Source organism: Canis lupus, chromosome 2 (genome assembly GCF_011100685.1).
Source record: "Canis lupus familiaris isolate Mischka breed German Shepherd chromosome 2, alternate assembly UU_Cfam_GSD_1.0, whole genome shotgun sequence".
Lineage (NCBI taxonomy): Eukaryota > Metazoa > Chordata > Mammalia > Carnivora > Canidae > Canis > Canis lupus.
The window spans coordinates 38,942,730-38,968,964 of NC_049223.1; the positions used below are offsets into that span (position 1 = coordinate 38,942,730).

The window sequence follows — 26,235 nt, forward strand, 5'->3', positions numbered from 1 at the left end:
GATCCATTTGAAAGAATGAAAATACTCCTTTCATATGCTTTAACCTTTGAAACCATGGTTTCAGGTTTTGATGCAATCATCAATATATCCTCTGACAGCCTTAGCAAATATGCTGTTTTCATTTTTTCCTGGCATATATCTTATCCTGATGGCACAAATTGCTGACAAGCAAGTCCCCAACAGAACAATGTGATCAAACACTCAACAAAAATACCACTTTCTTGAACAATAAGGTGCCATCTGCTCTTAGATCTCCTGGCAGAATTTCTGAATAAAGGGACAGAGTCAAGAAGGAGGAGCACTGCACCACAGCATGGCTTAAAAACAACACAACAGAGAACCTGGGTAGCAAATGCAGAGGGGGCGGAAGGGAATGTTTCGTGTCAACAGAGACATGTTCCATTTCGGCTTTATTTTGTTTGCCGTGTGGCACACATGAAGCAAAACTCCATATAATTGCTCACATTCGGTCATCACACTTGATTTGTTTTTATATAATTTTTAAAATTCTATTAATTTTGATTTATGTGATACCTAAGCAAAATTCCCATTACTGTACATGTTTTGAGGACTGAGAGTAGGGGTAGAATTGGAGTAGGATTTCTGATCTTCTGCTATACTACATCTCCTTTTAGTAACAATAGTAATTATACAATAACCAGTACCCTTTATAGAGTGCTTTCTATGTGCCACCGTGATAAATGTCTTAACTGCATTAGCTTATTATAGACACAAAGAAACTAAGGCCCAGAGGTGTTAAGAAATTTGCCAGAGATGTCACAGTTTGTTGGTCAAACCAATGTCCTTGTTTTAACTCCTGACTCCTCCTGTATTACTTGAAATTGGAATTAACTGGAATCATTGGAATGGCTGCAAGAAATCTCTTCCTAATTTCTAAAATGTGTACTTTTGATATTATCAATCTCTTAACATTAAACTATAAAAACTGTGCACAGTTATAAGAGCTAAAATACTCTAATACTCACTTTATTAAAATTCAAAAATTTATTACCTATTTCTATCTGTAGAAAGACAAAGTTAGAATGCTTTAATAGTAGTGAAGACTGAGCTTTCATTAGAGTAACTATTGCAAACCAGTGATCATTTCAGTGTCAATACTTTTAAAATCAACTGTTCCTAGAAAATGGAATTATTTTCAGAAATTCCTTTTTTTATTCAAGGAAATATGGCATTCATAGGACATGTCCAGTCCTATTTGTAGAATCTACATGTAGAATCTACAAAAACAGGTTTTAAAAAAAAAGTAATCCAACATATTCTGATGAGACAGCTATGCAGTATCTGAAAATATGTCAGTACATGGTCAGAGTTCATTAAATGGTCCAGCAATTGGGAGAAAGAAGAGCTCCTCCACTGGTAACAAAGTCACTGGGTAAAGCTTGATAAGGGACAGTCATCAGAGTAGTTCTTCATTCTCAGGCACAGGATTTAATCTATGTGAGCATCCATTTTCTCATCTGTACATGGGGATCATAGTGGCCTACATCACAAAGTCCATGAGATGTAGACATCAGAGCCTAAGTTATCTCCCACAGCTCCTGACATCCAGTAGATGATCAACAAAAGTGGTGGAGTATAAGTTGTGTCTTACAGACACAAAAAAACCCAGACTCCAAGTTGATCATAACAGACTCACTTAAACTTTATCTTACAGACTTTGATGACAGAATTTTTCTCAGAACTCTTCCTTCCTCCCTTTGAAACTCATCCATCAAAATTTGATTTAACCTTCTCAACATTTAGGGACAATTTGGATGCATATGGAATATGATATTTGTTTTGCCTATGGCCTATGCTATTTCAGGGGTGCCTATAGATTATGATTTTTTTTACACATTACACATTAGTGTTAATTTTATCCTCTGCTTCCTGGCCTCTAATTTTATGTTATAACTTGCCAAGCCTAATATACCCATTAAAACTATGTCACTGGTTCCTACATCTTTGTTCCATGCTACTCACTCAGTCATTTATATAACACTAAGCAGTATATAAATCAAATCCAAACTCTATAGAACTTGCATTCTATTTGAAGAAGACAGACAATAAATAAACACATAAAATATATAATTATTTCATGTGATAGTGTTAAGAAGAAATATAAATCACAGTAAAGGGATAGAGAGTGGTCAAAGGCATTGTTTTGGAAAAAAATGGGAATGAGGGAAAGGGTTTTAATGAGTATTTACAAATCTGAGTGAAGTGAGGACAGTCTTTAGAGGCCCCAAGAGATGAGGGTTTCAGGCAAGGGAAGGATCCAGGGTATTGCTCTGAGCCAGGAGCATGCAGGCAGCTGGTGTGTCTGGAGCAGAACGAAATAAAAGGGAGGGTGCCAGGAAGTGATAGAGGAGAGATCCACATGGCATTAAGTGAAATGGGGAGCCATTTAGAGGGTTTGAGTGGAAGAGGTAGCAGATATGACCTGCAATTTAAAAGAATCTACTCTAGCCCCTGTGAAAAAGATAGACTACAGTTCTATCAGGTGCAAGCAAAGAGACCAGTTAAGACAATGTTGCAGAAGTTCTGTTGAGGTTGGCCCTGAATCAGGGATGGTTCTAGCATCTGAGGCTTGGACAAATCTTCACAAGGAGGGGATCCCTGGGATATTATAAGCCCTTAAATTGCAGTAAATTCTCAAGTCCCCTTACTCCATTTTTCTCATCCTCCTGGCACAACACCTGAACTTAGAAAATTCATACCATGGGAGAGGGGGAGATAGAGGTGAAAGTAGGTCCAATCAAATAAACCATTAACAGATTCTTCAGTACAACCTATGCCTACCCTAAATAATCCTAATAGTTAAATTGTCTGTATCAGATTGAGAAAGATAGGAATTCTCCACCCTTCTCACTGATGGTGTGATGGAGGACTGATTAGATGGTCATGAGACTAAAGGCCTATTCATTTATAAGGCATTCTATCAATTTCCTGGGAATAAACAGAGCTCTACTATTTCAGAAAGTTGTTCTGCAGAGTTTAGGTAAGAGTGACAAATTCAAAGGATTCTGAGTTTCCTGTCACTCTTCATCAGACTATTCAATTTGAGATTTAAATAACTCAATCCCTTAGAGTTACTCTATTTTATCTAGGAAGGTCAATCTAGTACAGTGTAAGTTAGACAAGTAGATTCTGCAAACAGAGTGCCTGAGTTCAAAACCCTGTCTGCCACTTACTGCCACCTAATGCCACAGGCACTGAAAAAGCTCCTTATATACCTGAACCCCACATTTCTCATCAGGAAAATGAGAACAGTAGTAGTACCTCTAAGTAATTTCAAACCACCTACCCTAGGTCTTCTCCCAATAAAAGTGTTTAAGAATCTTAGATACTATTAATTTTTCAATTTGATTTCTAATTACTAGGGAGAAACAAACAAGTCAGTAGTCATGTTAACTAAAGTGTTTCTATTTCCTCTTCCACCTTCAGCCCACGTGAGCCTGCAGATGTGCCCAGGGGAAGCATTCCTTAAACAATTTGCATAAGATCATCTGTGCCTCTTCAAACTTGTGCAGATATTCAGTTTGAGCTCTATTCAAATTTCGAGCTCAAGTTCCTGCCAATTTTATGTTATCAAAACAGGCTTGCTCATCTTAGTTAGAAGCCTCATAAAACGATCTGTTACTGAGAGATTGCTCACCCTCACAGGGAGGTACGGAAACTTTATTCAAAATCAGAGATACTCAAATCATTTCCATTTTGAGTTTGGAAATCGGAGTAGGCAAGGTACTTCCACTTTTGTCATACCTCCATGGTTGGTGCTGGAAGTAGCCACAGCACTAATCTAATCTCTGACCTGGCTCCTCTATGTGGCAGACATTACAGCGCAATAGGAAATCCTCCACATAACCCAGCTTCCTGGAATCCAGGCAACAACAGATGCTTTGCATTTGAGTTACTCCTGCATACTGCCTCCTGCATTCATCATCCCTATTCATTCTATGCCACACATTGAAATTCTGACTTGAATTGAAAACCATGCTGATCTGCAAAAATTGCCTATTTTGTTGCATTTCACTGAAGTGATGATGATTCAATATACCTAACAGGCAAACTCTCAGAGCATCTTACTCCTCCGCACATTTGCTGTAGCCAATTCCCACTCTTTCCCAGAGAGAGAAATACACCATTAGTGATTTAGTGTTCCAGTGGGACGTGAGGAATGGGTAATACTAATAATCATAACAGTACTAAATAAATACATAAATACAAAGGTGGACGGGAATCTGATTTAATTACAATCAGATTTTTAATTTCATGAGTTAACCAAGAACATATGTCATCCTGGTGGAATTTTTTTTGAAAGACTTGTTTTAGACTTTGATAGGCTTTGAACCTTTTGAAGACTTTTAGAATTTTCTTGGACTTTGTTATTAAAAGCATACAATTCTAAAAGACCCTGTGGTCGAGTGTGAATGAAAAGAGCCATGAAAGAGAAATGATAGAAAAAGAGTATCAAAAGCAGAAGTGAGAACTTGCGACAGACTGAAAAAATAAAGAGTTTTTATTTATGGGATTTTAATCAATATATTCCTTTGGTATTCTTTGGTTGCAGGAAAATTCTAAAATTGGATATTGCATATAGATTGAGGAATGTAAAATATTAACTATAGTATGGTAACAGTAGCTCCTATTGGCAGATCACAATTTAATAAGGGTGGGACCCCATCAGGGAAGTTTGTGGACTTTTTTTTTTTTTTTTCTGTAGTGCACAGGGCTAGAAATACAGGCAGGAAGCTAAGTCACAGATATTCCACAATCCTGGGCAAGTCTCTTGATGGACACTCCATCAAGACAGTAAGCATTAGGCAGTGGCTTTGTATTAAACATTGGACTTGAAGGGTTGAATGGAAGTATGAATAGCATATAAGATGCTATTACAATTCACTAGAGAAAACTGGAATGCACAGTAATATTTGTGTGATGCAATAAACCCTGTGAGTGAAGATCCTTAGAGCTTTTCATATTCCACTTCCAGGCAGATTACACTTTCCACCCCCTGTAAAATTAAGCAGTTTTTTTTAACTGAGAAGAAAGGAACACAGTGACTTAATCATTTTTCTAATGAATTTTAAGAGCCAGCTCACTCTTTTCGGTGTTCCTTTCCTTCTGTCCTGGAATCATGGAAATACATCAATATAGAGTTTCCATCATCCTCAGGCCCTAAGTCACCACAATGAGAAAAGCTTGACTCACCTATCCTTAAGACACATAGCTATGATGAAAAAGAAATTTTAGCTCTTTTGACCTTCTGACATTTTGGCCTTGTTACCACAGTACAACCTAGCCTACTCTAAAGGATAGACTGTATTTGCAATGTGGATCAGATAATATGTAGGTCAATTTAATCTTTGTCAGACTAGAAGGTTTCAAGAAGTATGCTAGAAGTCTCCAAATTGTAATTACTACTGGCCTAGATTTTGAAGTTTATGTGCCTTTAGATAGGCAGAGAAGACAAAATAAGGACTTTGAGGAAGTCAAAATAGTAAGCTGAAAATTACAGAGCCCAAAAAGCTAGGTAGTTGTCTGATGAGGCAGGAGCTCAGTGTTGGGAATATGTGGTGAAGAGACTAGAAAGGACAGATTATAACTAGAAGATTTTTAGAATTTTCATTTTGATATAATTTTTAATTATAGGAAATTTGCAACAACAGTATAAACTATTTCCATATGCACTTTACTAGATCCATCTATTGTTTCTATGTTTTAGTTTTATCTCTTTCCTTCTATTTTCACAGATAGATAGGTAGGTAAATATATAAATAGGTAGATAAGGTAGATGGATGGATGGATGATAGCTGGGTAGATAGCAATGTAGATATTTATGTGTATACTTTTATACACATTTATATACAAATTATTTATTCTGAACTATTTAAGACTAAGCAGGAGATAGTATTTTTCCTTTACTCATTTATTTCTCAGTGAATTTACTAAAAATGAGAACATCTTTTATATCCACAATGCAGTTATAAAAATCAATAAATTTTATATTGATACAGTACCATTATTTAGTTCATAGGCCATATTCCAAGTCATTCAGTTGTTCCAAGAATGACCTTTACAACTATTTTTCTGATCAAAATCAGGATCACTTTTAGTTATATTATCTTTTTTTATCTAGTTTCTCAACTTTCTCTTGGCTTTGAAATTTTTGAATAGATAGATATTATTAATAGTAGGGATATTATTTAGCCACAAGAAAGAGGAAAATCCCGCCACTTGTGAAAACATGGGTGGAGTCTAAGGGCATTATGCTAATAAGCAAGAAACATCAGACAAATACTGTATGATTTCACAAATATGTGGAATCTAAAAAAAATAAATCCACAGAAATAGATTGGTGGTTGCCAGATGAGGGGTGGTAGGATTGGATGAGGTGGTCAAAAGATACAAACTTCTAGTACTAGATGAGTAAGTCTTGGGGATATAAAGTACAGTAGGGTGACTATAGTTAACAAAATAGTATTGTATACTTGACAGTTGCTAAAAAGGTAGAACTTAAAAATTCTTATCACAAGATAAAAACTTCATAACCATGTGTAGTGATGAATGTTAACTGAAGTTGCTGTGGTAATCGGTTTGCAAAATATATATGTATCACATCATTATTCATACCTTATGTACATCTTAAACTAATACAGTGTTATATGTCAATCATAGTTCAGCAAAACCTAAGGGAAAAGTTTTAGATCACCAATTCAGGGATACTGCATATTGTTTATGGTAGTTTTTGTAATCCACTAGTATTTTAATAAAAATTTAAATTTAACATATTATCCATGAAATCAAAGATGTGAATGATAACAATTTCATTTCTTTGCCTCATATTATCAGGAGTATTTATTACTTACACAGGGAGCAAAATGGTTTTCTGAAAGGTGAGGCTATTATTCATTTAGAATTGGGGTGAAGGTACAACACTCTGCAATAAAAAAAAGGCAATTTAGTCTAGTAAGATTGTTCCATCTCATTTAAATTTCAATAATGTGTTTTTATTAAATAATGGGAAAAAACACAGTGAATGAAAAAATCATCAATAATCTGGTCCGTTATTTTGGTTAAGGGAATGCGGGAATGTAATTTTCCCTTAAGAATATAATATTAACATCTGTCATCTGTATTTTAGCATGGGGCTCTATGGTATTTAATGATTTACATCTAAAACATAAGTTGCTCTTTTTTTAATCAGAAAACCAACACATTTTGTAGCACAATTTAGGAAATACAAAAACTAGAAGAAAATGAAAATCACCCATTATCCCACTATTCTGAGAAAACTTATGGTAACATTTCATGCATATGCACGTATATTTTGCAGAACTGGATCATGCTACATAGGACCCAAGAATTCACATACCTGGAAGGCAGCAAGTCATGGGTAACAGTCAGGAGTGCTGGGGATTTTCATCAGCCAGACAGCATATTCCATGTCTTAAGTGACCAGGCCTCCCCATCCCCAGGTCATTATGGCTTCCAGGTGGGTGAACCCTGAGTATTGCCTTAACTCCAGGATAAGAGGAAGTACCTAAAAATCAGGTTGTTATAAAGTGAAATTTGGAGGTGCAGGAAAGATGATGGAGTAGGAGGATTCTGAGTTCACTTCATCTCACAGACTCACCAAAGCAACAACTATATATACTTTAACAAATTCTGAAAACAACCTGAAGCCTAGAAGAACACATTTAACACAATTAGTTGTAGAGAGAAGGCCACATTAGGAGGGGCAAAAACATGGCTGAGAGCCAACTCCCTGAGAGACTAACCACAAATGGGAGGTATAGCACAAGCATAAAGAATTGAGAGGATCAGACCCCACACCAGGTATCCCCAGCCCTGGGGACCCACAATGGAAACATGAGTCCCACACCATTTGGTTTTGAAGGTCAGCAGGGCTTAACTACAGAAGAGTCAGAGAGGGTGGTAAGAAACTGACACTCTGCCCTTAAAAAGCCACTACACTAAGTAACTCAGCCTGAGACATAGCACAGAAGCAAAGGTTTTTAAATTATCTGAGGTATACCTGAAGGCAATTTATTGATTGATTTTAGGGTGTGTACTAGAGGGTCAGGGATCTCCAGGACATTTCTCTAGGAACAGAAGTGCTGGTTCTGGTGCCAATTTTCTTGTCCTCCCCTAGTCTAGACAGCCATATGCTTGCAGGAGCCAGTGCTAACAGTGTCTATTATGCTAGTACTGTGTGCCTCACCCCAGTGTTCCCCTAAGGACAGATCCCACCTGCAGGAACCTCCATGCAGCTCCAGGCAGCTCCTGTCCCACTACACCTGGTAGGCAGCCTTGGCCAGGACTGGTACCATGACAAAGTGACTCCTGCCCTGGTGAAGCGGGGGAAGATAACCCTACATATCTGTATGTCCACAGTTCCTGTAGCTTGGCCTCTTAGCTGATTATGCAGGGAGCAAGCCCTGATCTTCAGTGCACCTGTAGCTATCATAGCAGTTATCTGCACATAGCCAGGCTGAATGACAGCCTGCTCAGTACACCTAAGATTTCTGCAGCTGAGCCCCTCAAGTACAACAACAATAACAAACACTGCCAAGTATACTTGCAGGAGGTGATTGGGGGTCATTACAGCAAGCTGGACTGATGGCACACTCCACCTACTAGCAGGTCCAGAGCAAATGGAACTCATCCATAACAGGAGTGCACATGCAGCCCATACAAGGGATACCCCTTGAGTGCCTGCTTCTTTTGACCATAGGGAGTTTATACTACAGGGCACCACAGTACTTCTACACAAGCCACACAACTTTCAAAACCAGGTGATACACCTAACCTACCTAATACAGAGAATATCAAACACATAGAGTTACACAGAAAGGAAGAGACAGGGGAATATGTCCTAAACACCATAAAATCAAAGAAAATGAGCTAAACAATATAGAGATAAGTAATCTACTTGGTAAAGATTTCAAATGCTCATAAAGATACTCACTGGATTTAAGAGTTAATGAGCTCAGTGAAAACCTAAAAAATATATATGTATTAAAAAACAGAGCTGAAAAATAAAATAATTTGAATGAAAAATACACTTGAGGGAATCAACAATAGATTCGAAGATGCAGAACAAGGTATCAATGATCTGGAAGACAGGGTAATGGAAAAGTGAAAAGCTAATAGTGAAAAGAAAAAAGAATGATAAAAAATGAGAATAGGTCCAAGACCTCAGCAACATTATCTCAAATAACAACATTCACATTATAGGGATTCCAAAAGGAGAAGAGGGTCAGGCAGTGGGAGGCAGAAAACTTAGCTGAAGGAAGAATAGGTGAAAACTTCCCTGATCTGAAGAAGGAAAAGGACAGTGAGGTCTAGGAATCACAGTGAATGTCAGACAAAGCGAACCGAAGGTAATCCCCACAAGACATATAATAATTAAAATGCCTAAAACTAAAGATGAATAAAGAATCTTAAAAGCAGCAAGAAAGGGACACCTGGGTGGCTCAGTAGTTGAGCATCTGCCTTTGGCTCAGGTCATGATCCTGGAGACCTGGGATCAAGTCCTGCATTAGCTTCCCCACAAGGAGCCTGCTTCTCCTTCTGCCTATGTCTCTGTCTCTCTCTCTCTGTGTCTCTCATGAACAAATAAATAAAATCTAAAAAAAAAAGCAGCAAGAAAAAAGAAAATAGATACTTAGAAGGGAGCCCCACAAACCCATTGGTTGAGCTGACAGCAGAAACTTGCTGGCCAGAAGGGGGTAGGTGTGATATATTCAAAGTGCTTGATAGGAAAAAAACCTACAACAAAAAATATCCTATCCAGAAAGGTTATCATTCAGAATTGAAAGAGAGGTTAAAAGTTTCCCAGACAAACCAGGTGAAAGGAGTTCACTATTGAACCAACTTTACAAGAAACGTTAAAGGAAATTTTTAAGTGGAAAGAAAGGAGCATAACTATAAGAAAATTATAAAAGGTAAAAATGTCACTGGTAAAAGCAAACATTATGTAAACATAGTACACTGATAAAACACAAAAGTAGTAAAATCAATTCTTTGTACAAAAATGAGTCAAGGAATACACAAACATGTAGAATATAATATCATATACATAAATGTGGAGGGGGAGGAAATACATAGTGGTTTTAGAATGTGTTCAAACTTAAGTGGCTTTGAATACACATTATCTATATGGACTTAACAGATATACAGAGCATTCCATCCCCCCTAAAAAAAATACACATTCTCTTCAGGAGCACATGAAAACATCTCCAGGATAGATCATGTGTTAGGTCACAGAGCAGATCTGAATAAATCTAAAAAGACTGAACTTGTATTAACCATCTTTTCCAACCACAACGTTATGAAACTAGAAATCAATTATAAGAAAAAAAACTGCAAAAAAAAACCCAAACACATATAAACAACATGGTACTAAATAATCAAGGCATCAACAAAGCAAGAGAAATTTAAAAATATACAGAGACAAATCAAAATTTAAAAAAAATGAAGTAAATCTTTAGGACACAGCAAAAGCAGTTGTAAGAGATGCTGCAGGCCCACCTTAAGAAACAAGAAAAATCTCCAGTAAATAACATAACCTTACACCTGATGGAACTAGAAAAAGAAGAACAAATAAAGCCTAAAGTTAGTAGAAGGAGGGAAATAATAAAGATCAGAAGTTTTATAAAAATAGACTTTAGAAATAGAGGCAAAAAATGAAAACTATCAATAAAACCAAAAGTTTCTGCCTTGAAAAGATTAAAAAAATTGATAAACCTTTAGCTAGACTCACCAAGGAAAAAAGGAGAAAGACTCAAGAAAAAATCAGAAAGAAAGAAAAAAACAGGAGAAATTCCAACTGATAATACAGAAATACAAAGGATTGTAAGAGAACACTATGAAAATTATATGCCAACAACTTAGACAACCTAGAAGAAATAGTAAAATTCCCAGAACCATGCAATATTCCAAACCTTAGTTAGAAAGAAATAGGAAACAGGAGCAGAACTATTACTAGTAAGGAAAACTTCCAAATTCATTCTATGAGTCCAGCATTACCCTGAAGCCACACACAGACAAAATACTACTAAAAAGAGAAAGTATCATCAAGTATCTCTGATGAACAAAGATGCAAAAATCCTCAACAAAATAGGCAAGCTGGACTCAATAACACATTAAAAGGATCATTCACCACAATCAAGTGGGATTTATTCCACAAATCAACCTGTATCATGTATCACATTATAAGAATAAAAATTATGTGATAATCTTTATGATAAAAATCTCAACAAAGTGGATAAAGAGGGAATATACCTCAACATAATAAAGGCAATATATAAAAAAACCTAGAACTAACATGATATTCATTAGTAGAAAATGAAAGTTTTTTCTCTAAGATCAGGACAAAACAAGGAAGACCACTCTCACCACTTTTATTCAACATAATACTGGAAGTCTTAGCCATAACAGTTAGATAAGGGGGAAAAAAGCATTCAAACTGGTAAGGAAGAGATAAAATTTTCACTATTTGCAGATGGCATGTTGCTATACAAGAAAACCCAGACTCCACCAAAAAACTATTCTAATTCAGTAAATTTGTAGGACACAAAAATACTGTTGCATTTCTAGACACTAAAAACAAGTTAGAAGAAAAGAGAAATTAAGAAAATAATCCCATTTACAATTGCACCAGAAAGAATAAAATACTTAGTAATAAATTTTTTAAAAGATTTATTTATTTATTTTAGAGAGAGAGAGAGCATGCAAGTGAGCAAGGGGAGGGGCAGGGGGAGATAGAGAGAGAGAGAGAGAGTCCTCAAGCAGGCTCCCTGCTGAGTGCAGAGCCTAATATGTTGCTCAATTCCAAGACCCTAAGATCATCACCCGAGACAAATCAAGAGTTGGCCACTTGACCAACTGAGCCAACCAGGTGCTCTTGTAGGAATAAATTTAACCAAGGAGATGAAAGACCTATACTCTGAAAACTGACACTGCTGAAAGAAACTGAAGACAACACTAATAAATGGAAAGATAGAACATGTCGTAGGCTACCCAAAGGAATCTACAGATCCACAGCAAACTCTATCAAAATACCATTAACATTTTTTTAGAACTAGAAAAAATAATTCTAAAATATATATGAAAACACAAATGACCCCATATTTCAAAGCAGTCTTGAGAAAGAAGAACAAAACTGAAAGTATCATAATTTCATATTTCAAAGCTATAGTAATCCAAACAGCATGGTACAGACACAAAAATAGATATATAGATCACTAGAATAGAGAATCCAGAAGTGAATCCAACTTTTACATGGTCAATTAACCTATGACAAAGGAAGGAAGACTATACATTAGGACAAAGAGCATCTGTTTATATATGGTGTTGGGAAAACTGGAGAGCTACATGTAAAAGAAGGACCTAGACCACTTTCTTAATCCAAACACAAAAATAAACTGAAAATGTACTAAAGACAGAAATGAGAGACTTGAAACCATAAAATTCCATAAAGAAAACATCGGCAGTAATCTTTTAGACATTGGCTTTAGCAATGTATTTACAGATGTGTCTACCCTGGCAAGGAAAACAAAGCAAAAGTAAACTATTGGTACCTCACCAAAATAAAACGCTTTTGTAAAGCAAAGAAAACCATCAGTCAGGATGGGTAGTATCAAAAAGATAAGAAATAATAATTATTGGCAAGAATGTAGAGAGAAAGGAATTCTCATGCATGACTGATACGAATATAGACTGGTACAGACACTCTGGAAAATAGTATTGAGGTTTCTCAAAAAATTAAAAAATTATCATACCCCATAATTTTACTACTGGGTATTTACCCAAACAAAACAAAAAGAGTAATTTGAAATGATACATGGATCCCTATACTTATTGCAGTATTATTTACAATAACCCAGAAATGGAAGCAACCTAAGTGTCTATCAATAAATTTTTTAAAATGTGGTACATATATACCATCAAATATTACTCAGAAAAATGACATCTCATCATTTGTGACAGCATGGATTAAAGGTATTATATTAAGTGAAATAAATCAGAGAAAGAGAAATAACATTATTTCACTTATATGTGGAGTCTGAAAAACAAGACACTTGAACAGACAAACAGAACAGACTCATCGATACAGAGAACAAACTAGGGGTTGCCACAAGGGGTGGAGAGGTTGCATGGACAGAATAGTTGAAGGGAATCAAGAAATAAAAACTTCCAGGGACTTCTGGGTGGCTCAGTAGTTAAGCATCAAACTCTCGGTTTCAACTCAGGTCATGATCTTGGGGTCCTGGCATTGAGCCCTTCGTGGAGCCCTATGTCCAGCTCTGTGCTCAGCGGGGAGTCTGCTTGAGTTAATCTCTCCCTTTCCCTCTGTATCACCCTTCTTGTGCTCTCTTTCTCTCCCTCTAAAACTAATAATTTTTCTTAAAAAAAAAAGCAAACTTCTAATCATAAAATAAGTCACGGGAGATGAAAATTACAGCATAAAGGAATATAGTCAATAGCATTGTATGTTGACAAATGGTGACTATAATTATCATGTAATTATCATAATGAACACCGAGTAATGTATGGAATTATTAAATGTTGTATGCCCGAACTATGTGGAAGTATGTTAAATATAATAAATATGGAAAAATGTAAAATATTTAGACATATTAAAATAAATTAACACAATCAAATATCCTGTCTTTTAATTTTTGGCAATTAATTTAAAAAATTAACACCATACTGCCAAACCTAACAAACCTATAGGCTATATTCCACCAAAGAGAGTCCTTTTTACCTCCTCTGTATTTTCTTTCAATTTCTACATTTTTTACTTAATTTTACCAATTGAGTATTTCCCTCATATCATTAGTATTCCTAAATATAAACATTGATTTCAATGGCAATTTAGAATTAAATCATAAGCATATGTCATTATGCTTATTACGCTATATCCTTAATATTTGGGCATTATGTTGTTTTTTTTGTTTTGTTCTTATTAATGCTGTGATAAACATTACTGTATATAAATCTATCTATACAACTCTATCTCTGTATTCATTCCTAGAAATGGTATTACTGGTTCCAAACAGTGACATTTTTAAGGTACATATAACTAAACTGCTTTCAAAATCGTTACACCAATTTTTTACTCCCACTAGCAGTATTTAAGAACATTGTATCTATGGCAGCCTTATCAGTATTTTGTATTTGCCTTTAATTTTAGAAACTGAGCATGGGAAAGTAATGTTGCACAGCATTTTTTTTTTAATTTAATAGTTTGGGATTAGGCTTCAGCAACATTTTCCTTTTTCCTGAACTCGCCATTTCATAATCCAAATAATAACAATTTATGAAGAAAATAATTATCTAGATAAAACAGTAGTTCATTAATAATTACATTCCCATGAACAAAGTAAAAGTCACCTTGCTAGAATATAGTTTAATGTTCACACACTTTCCATTTCTTTCATTTATTCAGCTTTGGGGACTGATTAAGCCAAGAAACAGCCACGGAAAACTACTATGTGTTTGAAGAGTAAATGACAATGCATATTTCAAAGAGTAAATGTCTCTTGCTTTGCAGGGCCAATGCATTCACTTCAGCAAAATTGGCTATAAAGTGAATTGTGTTTCCCTACAGACTTGTGATATAAAATCAGCAATATGTTGTTTTAGCAAGAAAAAAAAATGACTAACGTGAGTAATAAAAATAGCTTCACAATAAATAAAGATTACCAGGTTGTGAGATGTTACATGGATTCATTAATTCATTCGACAGATATGTGAGAGGCTCTAATGTCCCAGAATCACACCAAAGACTGAGGATAGAGCTGAGACTAAAACAAAATGCCATACCTTATAATACTATCCAAGATTGGAGTTCATGCTTTGCTTGAAGGACTTACATCCCATGCTTAAGGCCAAGTTTGGTATCACTTTGTCCCTAATTTCCCAGATGAGTTGCCTTCTCTTATGTTTTGGTTGTTTATGAAATATAAAACAATTAAAATGCAATTTTGGAGTTTGCAGGTAGGTGTCAGTATGCAGTGTGTATCATATATTCCTTTCTTAGATGGAGATGTTGGTTTCACAATGCACTTTATCAGTTTTATACTTTTGATTTTGCTTAAGTGAATTTTCTTAAAATGAAGGACACTTTATCTTAATTAAGAAGTTACTTAATGTTCCCATGTTCACAAAAGTACTTCTCAAACACCTATTAGTGCAAGACACTATAAATGCTGGTATCTTGACTGTGATGATCAAGCATATACCCTGCCTGTAGGGGATTTGCATTTATTTTATCATGGAATTCAGAACCCCCAAAATAAGCAAATTAATTAATTACGTGTTACTGTATTAAGCACTATAAAGAGTGTATATACTTCAGGCAGAATGATCAGGAAAAGCATCTCTGAGAATATTGTTGTATCTGGGAGTCTCAAAGTGAAGATTGAGGATATAATGTTGTTCCAGGCAGAGAGAATAGCAAGTCCATAGGTCCTAAGACAGAAAAAAAAAAAAAAAAAAAAAAAAAGCCTTATTTGAAAAACAAAAGAAGACCAGTGTGAGTGAAGTTTAATAGAAAAGGAGGAGAAACACAGGACTGTGTCAGGACAGTAACAAAGAGGCCAGATCCTTTAGGACCTTGTCAGTCATGGTAAAGAATTTAGATTTATTCTAAAGGCAATGAGAAACCATATGACAGAGAAGAACTCTAAGAAAGCTGCACAAAAATTGGATGGTGTTTTGAGCTCATAATATTGGTTTCCCAGGACTGAAATTTATACAGACAGAGGATAACTAAATTTCAGTACTTGTAGTATCAGAACGGGTGTTTTACAATAAAGACTACCTATACTCAAGATTGGGAAAAAAAATAGGTGTTTTAATTGTACAAAATAACCCAAAGAACATTTGAATAAGTAATGTGACTACATGAGAAGGACTTGTAACTCTAACTTTTCTAGGAAATAAAGTTAACCATACCAGCATGGCAGGTGCCTCAGAACATAAGTGCTGGAATGGTATGACTCCAATGCAGGTGGCAACTGTTAAGGAGATTCTGCTGTGAAAATGGAATTGAAAGAGGTCCAACTGCAAATAGGGGAGGGAAGCCACTGCAATCCACCAAAAAAAACGCAGGTATGGAATCTTCTCTGAGATAGATCACATGTTTTGCCATGAAACAAATCTCAATAAATTTAAGAATACTAAAAACATATTAAACATCTTATCCAATTTAACACTATGAAACTAGGTATTAATTATAACAATAACAGAAACCTAGAAAAAACAGACATGTGGCAACTAAACAACATGCTACTAAATAACTAATGAGTCAATGAGAAGTCCAAGAGGAAATTTAAAAATATATCGAGACATAAAAATGGAAACAAATCAAATCAGTCTTTGAGTTGCAGCAAAAGGAATTCTAAGAGGTAAGTTTATAGCATGATAGGCCTACCTCAATAAAAATAAACATCTCAAGTAAATAATTTAACCTTACATCTCAAGGAACTAGAATAAAAACAAAGCTCAAAGTTAGTAGAAGGTAGGAAATGATAAAGATCAGAGAAGAAATAAATGGCACAAAGACTGGAAAAAGAAAAACAGAAAGATCCATGAAACTAAGACTTTGTTCTTTGAAAATTGATAAACCTTTAGTAAGACTCAGGAAAAATAGAGCATTCAAATAAAATAAAAAATGAAAAAGAAGTTACAACCAATACCACATAATTATAAAGGATTTCAAGAGACTGCTATGAAAAATGTATGCCTACAAATTGGACAGCCTAAAAGAAATGTTGAAATTTCTAGACTGAAGACTGAGAATCAGGACAAAATAAAAAATATAAACAGACCAATTACTAGGAACAAAATTGAACTGGTAATCAAAAACCTCCTAACAAATAGAGGTCCAGGACCAAAAGGCCTCACAGGTAAATTTTACCAAACATTTCAAGAAGAGTTAATACCTATCCTTATCAAACTATTTCAAAAAAGAGAAAAGGAAGGAATTCTTCCAAATTTGTTCTATGAGGCCAGAATTACCCTAATACCAAAACCAGACAAAGAGACTAGCAAGGAAGGACATAGTACTGGAAGTCCTAGCCGCAGCAATCAAACAAGAAAAAGAAATCAAAGGTATTCAAATTGTAGGAAAGTAGTATAACTATCACTGTTTGCAAATGACATGATACTATACGTAGAAAACTCTAAGGCTCCACCAAAAAATAATTAGAACTAATGAATTCAGTAAAATTGCATGATATAAAATGAATGTACAGAAATATATTTCTATACAATAATAAATAATGGAAAGGGGAATTAAGAAAATAATCCTATTTACAATTGCAGCAGAAAGAATAAAATGCTTAGAAATAAATTACTCTGAAAACTACAAAACCTGAATAAAAGAAATTGGAAATAACACAAACAAGTGGAAAGACATACCACGCTGATAGAATGGAAAAACTATTACTGTTAAAATGTCCATATTACCCAAAACAATCTCCAAATTCAATGCAATCCCTATCAAGATACCAACAGTAATTTTTACAGAATAAGAATAATCCAAAAATTTAAATGGAAACACCAAAGACACCAAATAGCCAAAGGAATCCTGAGAAAAAGGAATAAAGCTGGAGCTATCACAAGTCTAGATTTCAAATCATATGACAAAGCTATGGTAATCCAAACAGTATAGTACTGACACAAAAAGAGATACATAGATCAACAAAACAGAACACAGAGCCCAGAAATAAACCCGCACTTACATGGTCAATTAATCTATGACACAGCAGGTAATGGGGAAAAGCTAGTCTGTTCAATTAATGATATAGGAAAACTGGATAGCTACATGCAAAAAAAAAATACATGGAGACAGATAAAAATGGAAACAAAACAAACCAAAGTCTTTGAGACTTTAAACTGTAAGTTTATAAAACAGGCCTACTTGAGGCCTGAACCACTTTCTTATATCATACACAAAGATAAAGTCAAAATGTATTAAGACTTAGAGGTGAGACCCGAACCCATAATATTCCTAGAAGAAAATTTTAGGCAGTAATCTCTTAGACATTGGTCTGGCAATATATTTATGGATAGGTCTCTTCAGACAAGGGAAACAAAAGCAAAAATAAACTAGTGAGACTATGATAAATTTCCTTCCTACACAGTGAAGGAAACCAGCCACAAAGTAAATAGGCCACCTAGTTCATGGGAGAAGATATTTGAAAATAATATATCCAATAAGGGGTTAATATCCAAATTATATAAGGAATTTATACAGCTCAACACGAAAATCAAACCAAAAAATAAGCCACAAATAATCCAATTTAAAAAATGGACAGAGGACTTGAATAGACATTTCTATAAACACATACAGATTTCTAGGAGATGCATGAAAACATGCTGAGTATTACTAATTGTCAGGAAAATGCAATTCAAAACACTTATGAGTTATCACCTCACACCAGTCAGAATGGCTGGTATAAAAAAGATAAGAAAAAAAAACAAGTGGTAGTAAGGATGTGGAAAAAAGGGGATTCTTATACATCGTTGGTTGGGACTGTTAATTGGTGCAGCCACTGTGGAATTAAGTATGGAGTGTCCTCAAAAAGGTAAAAAGAGAAAAACCGTATGACCCAGTAATTCCACTCTTGATATTTACCCAAAGATAACAAAAACACTAATTTAAAAGAAAATATGCACTCCTATGTTTATTGCAGCATCATTTACAATAGCCATCATACAGAAGCAACCTAAGTGTCTATCAAGAGATGAATAAAGAAAAAAAAAAAGAGATGAATAAAGAAAATGTGATGTCAAAAAAAAGAAATTGTGATGTCGACATACACATATATTATATATTTATATATATTTATATTCATATACACATAATAAAATATTACTCATAAAAAATGAAACTTTGCCATTTGCAACAATATGGGTAGAGCTACAGGGTATTATGTTAAGTGAAACAGAAAAAGACATTCCAAATAATTATATTTATGTGAGGAACCTAAAAAACAAATGAACAAATAAACAGAAAACAAAAATTGATGCACAGATACAGAGTATAAACTAATAGTTTCCAAAGGAGAGGGGAGAGGCTGGGTGTATGGTTGGGGGGATGGTGGATAAGCAAAACAGGTGAGAGGTTAAAGGAGGTACAATATATGTCATGGGGATGAAAAGTACAGCATAAGCAATAGAATCTATAATATTTTAATAACTTCTTATGATGACACACAGTAACTACACTTACTATGGTGAGCATTTCATAATGTATAGAACTGTCAAATCACTAAGTTGTACACTGGAAACTAATATTGTGTATCAACTATAGTAAAAAAAATATATATATATATTTTTTTTTAGTAAAAAATATTTTTAAAAGAACTGATTAATATCAGTTCTTAAGTGATCGTTAACTTGGTATGGTCCTTTATTTCTTTCTATCTCCTGTGTATTTTTAATGTTATTGGTGTCAGCTTTTATAAATTAGTAGTTTGAAATCTACTACTGTTTTATCTTCCAGAGAATACATTTAATGCATTGTTTTTTGTGAAAAAGAAACCAAACATCTTAATCTCAAATGGCAAGAGATGAGGCCCATTGGTGAACAACTGTCCAATCATAATAATGGACTCAACTAATCCTAGGATCAGTGAAAAGGACATGAGCTTCTTCAGAAATTTAAGGATGTATATTTACATGAACATTCAAAGATTTCAGTAAAAATGCTTCTCATCCTAATCCTTCATCTACATTCTGTGTAAGACCAAAGATTTTATATGTGGAAGAAATAATCAAGAAGCTTAAAAGAAAGATATTTCTATGGATACATATCCCCAAGAATAACCACCATAACTACTTCAAAGTAGCTAACACATGAGTCCAGACTGGAAAAAGACAGCTGAGCTTAATTTTCTATGGCATTTCCCGTGGTATTATATTTGCTTGTGCCAAATGGATATGGACATTTTTAGCTCAAGTTTTCAGTGGTTTGTTTTTTCATCTCATCTGTGCTCCAATGCACAATTTCATCTGCTCACACCTGCATAGCCAACATGTTGGCTATGTAGAAAACTTCCATGGCTCCTACTATCACATGGGACTATAGTACTAAATGCTTCATGGGCCAGTTGCTTCCAAAGAAAGCAAAAGATTCATCAGGATTTTTTCTTTTAAGATTCATCAGGATTTAGACTACCTTTATGACCTCCCACTACAAATGAAAACCCCTTTGTTCCATTTATGCCAACATTTCTCCTCTAATCCATTCATTAGAACCTTTATCCCTTATTAGATGTACTACTTAATTGATAACTTTGATTGGTACTGTTGTGCTTCATGATTTGAAGAATTTTTCAAGAATGATTTATAGGAAGAAAATATCCAAGATTAAGCAATCATTTGTAGATCTTGATAAGAGACTTAAAATACTCCTAAGATCCATATTCAGCTCCTACATTAAGTTCATTTTAAAACTAGTCCTTTAATTTTTATCTTCAGCTATGAATATAAAACCAATAGCATCTCTGTTCCAGTTTCATAGAGGTCCACTGGAAGAGCCTCTACCTGCCTCTATGGATTTAACATCTTTAACAGCCACATTGCAGATATTTAAGTAAAGTTTGTATTAAACAAAAGTGTACCCCTTACACCGGAACCAAGTTCTGGATAATGGGAACATATATGTATTCATTCACAAATACGTATCAAGCTCAATGAATAACAGTGAATATAAAAATACTTTTTTCATGAATCTTATGGTATAATAATAAAGTTTAACAATTAAGAAATCACACAAATAAAGATAAAGTTGCAATTATGATAAGCACTTCCCAGGAAAATTACAGGGTATACTGAGAATATATAGCAGTGAGATCTAAACTAGACTGTGGGGAGATAAGGGTTTACATCCAGTGTAAGTGCCATCTGAGAAGTAAAAATAAGTAAGAATTAAACAAAGAAGATTGGGATTGTTGAAGAGCATAGTTTACTATGGCAAGAGGCATATTATCCTGAAAGACAGCAAGAAAACCAGAAAAAGAGTTAAAGGGGAAAATAGTAACAAAGGATGACTTTGGAAAGGTAGACAGAGCCTATTTCCTGAGGTAGTATCAGTAACTTTTATTGAATTCTGTTTCTATGTTAGCTATCATTCTGAACACTTTACTTGCATTTGCTCATTTAATACAACCAACATATAAAGGAGGAGTGTTCGTGTCCCCCATTTAGCTGATGATGAAACAGAGTCCAGAGAGGTTAGGGGTCAGCTAATAAGTGGTTGAGCCAAGACTGGAAGCCAGGCAGGCTGTCCCCAGAGTCATGACTCTTCATCACTATTCTACACTGCCTCTCAAACTAGAGAAAAATTAGAGTGCTAAGAGCGTATGGCCTGCTCGAAATTGTTCAAGCTCTCTGTACTGATTCCTCCACAATGGCCTAAATCCATATAACACAATTTATGGCAGATTAAATGAATTGATATACAGGAAGCACTTAATACAGTGTCTGGCATATAATGAGTACTATAAAGTGCCAAATAACAACGTTACTTGTTACTTGTTATTCTGTTGGAAAGTGAATAAAATTAGCTGGGTATGTATGGCATGGCTATATATGCATTTTTAAAAGATCACTTTAGCTACAATGAGAAGAATGGATTGGAAGGAAGGCATATGTGGAACAAGAAGACCACTCTTGAAGCTACTCTGCTGCCCAGGACTGAAATAAGGGGGCTAGGATGGAAAACTGAAGATGGAGAGAAATGGATGGATTTAAGAAATATAAAATCATCAGAATTTGCTGAGGATTGGTTATTGAGGATGAAGATCAAGGTGTTGAAGATAGTTATCCAGGCTAGATGTAGTGCTTCTGTCCACTGGGTTTGGGGTTATTAGTACAAGCTTAGGAGAAAATATTTTAAGTTTGATCTTTAATCTGATGAGTTTAAGGATTTTGGACACATCCAAGTAGAGATATGTCAGTATTTATTATTTCTATGCTGCTTAATTACAAAAACTAACTGGAAGCTACTTATAAACTACAAATTTATCAATCCTGTGTACCAGAAACTTCAGTAGACATTTTATATCATTTATTTCAATAACAACCCAAAACTATTAACCATTTCTCACATTTTACAGTCACATGTTTACTTCCTTGGAACCTTTATAGCCAGTTTTACTTCTTGAAACATAAGAATATTTGGCTGCAAACCAAGAGAAAGGAGTCAGATAAGATTCTTGGATATAACGATGAAGACATGGAGCCCATAGTACAACAAACTTTAAACAGGCAATTACAACAGTGGTGATTGCATGAAGGAGGAGTTGAATATATTGTAGGAATATGTAATATGTAACGGAGAGGCCTATATTCTTCAGGGATATGGGGACATCAGGGAAGGCCTCCTGGAGACCTCCTGGTGACACTTGAGTTGGAACCTAGAAGACAAGGAGCTTTTTGCCATGTGAAAGGGTTGAGATGGAAGGAGAGGAAAGGTAACCAGGTCAGAAATACCCGAGTTATTGTCAATCCATGATTGTCTGCAGATTCTTATTCTTTTTTTTAAGATATAAATATTTTTTAAGATTATATTTATTCATGACAGACAGAGAGAGAGAGAGAGGCAGAGACACAGGCAGAGGGAGAAGCAGGCTCCATGCAGGGAACCCAACGTAGGACTCCATCCCTGGTCTCCAGAATCCTGCCCTGGGCCCAAGGTGGCGCTAAACCACTGAGCCACTGGGGCTGCCCTGCAGATTCTTATTCTACAGAAGATATGGCATGTCCAGGAACTGAATGAAGGTCGGGATGGCAAAAGCAGTGTGTGTGTGAGTGTGTGTGTGTGTGTGTGTGTGTGTGTGTAAAAAGGCACTAATGAGGCTAAAAAGGTTAAGTATGGGCTGAATCATCTCAGGACTTATAGCGACTTGAGGGACTTTAGACTTTTTCCTAAGACTGTGGTGGGAGCATTGAGTAAATAATTTCAAATATTTTAGGGAATCCCTCTGACTATGGTATCATAGCTCTTTCTTGGCTTTCAGCTCTTCTGAAATATGCTAATTTCACCTAATAGACTTAATTGAATAGAATTCAATTGCAGACCTGCAAATTCCTTGCAGTTATCTATTTATCTATCTGTCATCTATCTACCTACTTACCTACTACCATCTGCATGCTGCCATATCTTTAAGTTTTCTTTTATTTTAAAAGGTGTTCTTTTTTTATTTAAATTCAATTAGCTAACATATAGTACATCATTAGTTTCAAATGCCATCTCTTTGTTTTAGGTTTTGTTTCTTTGATTTTGCTTTCCAAAGGAATACCTCAGTCTCTACGTGGATTTTGGTATTTATCTCACTGCCAATCACTCTCTCCTCTGCTCCACTTTATTATTTTCTGTGTTATATCACCACTTGCAACAAAACTGATGCTCATTGGAAAAGTCCATTTTCATTCAAAAGAGGAAAGTGCACACCTGTTTGCTTGAAAAATTTTATCTTGAGATTAAGTCTATACTGGCAAATATCACTTTGAAATTTTGGAAGAATGTTGCAGTTCACTCAAATATCTAATGGAAGTCTACATTTGGCTAACACACAAGTACACATGCAGCATATGCCTCATTGTTATACATCGGCCATGCCTAGAATCTCCATAGAGAGTTTTGTCAAAATGTAATCAGCCCAAAGACACCCTCCTGCCTATGACAGGAATTGGGCATGTGTCAGCATGAGCTGTGAGACAATATACAATCACAGTTCAGAAATGAGCATTTATGTTATTGAATGCAGCAAATGCACAGGCCTCAGATTTCTTTTTTCAATCATGAAAAATCCTACAGAAATATGCATGTTCAAATAATAGTGACATAAATATGTTTAAGTTCCAGTTATTTACATAATTCTCCCTAAGAAAAATGAGCCCTATGAACTGAGAGCCTCTCCTTATAGTCTCTCAAGTAGTAACACACTTCTGAATGCCTATATTCTCCATATTCCCACTTTAAGAAAAACGAAGACCAACTGTTGTCTTTTACTTATATAAACCAAGAGAATGTGTCCTCTCCATACTTACTTTGCCACCAACCTCACAAACCCAAAAAGAACAGTGGATAAAAAGAAACATTATTCTCTTTAGTTTGAAGACTTCTTTCAAGGACTCAGCTTCTGAGGCCAGAACTTATCCCTGAGTCTTCTTAGCAGCTTGCAATGCCCTTGCTATGACAGTCCCTCATGAACCAAAAGTAAAGGTAAAGGAATTTGATCTGTAGTTATTAGAACTGTTAATGTTTACTAAAATGGGTTTGTGGGTATTTTTGGAGAATCCTTTCTAAAGTTTTTTATTTTTTTATTATTATTTTTTTTAAATGTAAGATGACTGAGTCAAATATGGAGGCTCAGAGCAGTACTCTGCTTCAATAATGCTCTGGAGTCTTTATCTAAAACCAGATGCAGTGTCAATCATGGAGGAGGGTGAGCACATGTTCCCAGATACCTAATAAAGGGGACAGACAGGATCCACCCCAACCTAACAGGATATTACTGCAAAAGTATGTTCAGCTCTAGCAGACCCTAGACTTAAAGTCACACATATGAATTCCAATCTGAGGAGCAAGGTTAGCATTCTATCACTAGCCATGATTTAAACATAAGCTCTGCTATAATCTATGGCACCTGGGTGGCTCAGTGGTTGAGCATCTGCCTTTGGCTCAGGTCCTGATCCCGGGGTCCTGGGTTTGAGTCCCACATTGAGTTCCTAAGGGGAGCCTGCTTCTCTGCCTATGTCTCTCCATCTCTCTGTGTGTCTCTCATGAATAAATAAATAAAATCTCTGAAAAAAAAAGCTCTGCTACAGTCTAGCCTAAAGAGTTGATCTTGTATGTGAATAGTCAAGAGTAAGTCTTGAAACTTGTTTTTCAACCTTCCTCTTAGACAATGTTTTTTTCTTAGAAATGTAGGCCAACCTGAGGAAGCCCAGTCTATATTAGAGCCTAAAAGTTCCATCTTATTCCAGATTCAGTATTTGAACCTGCATAGTTCCCGGAGTGGCAAGCCCAGTGCAGGATCATCATACCTTATTATCTGGCTGCTAAAACTATATTCTGGTTAAAACATATTGTATAATGAACCATCAAGTGCTATAGATAACCCTGAAATCAAATCAACTTTATCTGGTGTTTAGCATATAATAGAGATTCAGTAAAACTTATTTAATCATTAAACTTCTAGATCTTTTGAGAAGTTAGAGTTCCAATGCCCTATTTCCTAGCAGCCCTGATCTCCTGGGTCTACCATAAGATATAACACTTTTTCAGAATTGATTTATTACCAGCATTCCAGAGCAGGTAGCCTTAGTGCTTTTATCTCAGGATAGATAAAAGACTAAATTTACCAAGCAACTCATAGTCAGAACATTTACTGTGTTATTTCAACCAGGCTGACCCATTACCCTTTTCTGAACCAACCAATATAATCTCTTTAGTAGGGACCCACTTGCCACTCCATAGAGTAGTAACTGATACTCCCTGAACTTATGGCTACTAACTATCAACGAATCCTAACTCCTGACTCCCAAAGCTGCATGAGATCTACTGTACTCCTGGATCCCCTCCATAGGATGATTCAGTCATTCAGTATTGAGCCCTCCAGTAAAAGGAGCTCTTCAGAGACTGCTTATTCCAACTTAGTCTGGGAAAATTACTTTGTTTGACATTTAGGAGAGAAAAGACTTAGTTTATAGATTAGGACAAAAGCAAATAGCTACAAATTCAAGTCTCATGACTGGGACAGTGAAAAGGAAAGGAAAAGGAAACCAGAATAGAAAGCACATGTAGGGCATCTGGCTACCTAAGTGGAGTATGTGACTCTTAATCTCAGGGTTCTAAATTCAAGCCCCATGTTGAGTGTAGAGATCACTTAAAAAAATAAAATCTTAGGAAAAAAAAAAGAGTGTATGTTTTCAATTTCTCTATTAATCTTCTTATATAGTTGAAAAGATTCATAGATGCTCCAATTGCTGGGTCATGTCTCATGACACTGCCTGACCAGACCAAATAACCAGAATACAGAATATGAACTTGTAGCTACATATATATCCTCTCAGGTGGACAGTCCCTGGTTTAGGGTCATCACGAAAGTCCAACACAGAATATCTGTATCGGGGTGAGGGGTCGAATATGGTATTAGAGAAGGAATAGGGAGTAAAGTATGCCGGGCTACACGGAGGAAA

General features: G+C 35.4%; 2 long non-coding RNA genes across 4 annotated transcripts in view; one reads left to right on the forward strand and one right to left on the reverse strand.

Moving 5' to 3' along the window:
• LOC111092072 overlaps positions 1-20,600 on the forward strand; it is a 144,637-nt gene extending 124,037 nt beyond the window's left edge. The window contains exons 4-6 of one of the 3 annotated variants that reach the window (XR_005355493.1): positions 7,340-7,498; positions 15,954-16,128; positions 19,529-20,600. This is a non-coding gene — a long non-coding RNA (uncharacterized LOC111092072). Of the gene's footprint in view, positions 1-7,339; positions 7,499-14,461; positions 14,667-15,953; positions 16,129-19,528 lie in introns of those variants that run through there. The other 2 variants (XR_005355492.1, XR_005355491.1) reach the window with 2 other exon arrangements.
• Positions 1-26,235, reverse strand: part of LOC119876071 — a 117,401-nt gene that overhangs the window by 63,008 nt on the left and 28,158 nt on the right. The window lies entirely within an intron of this gene.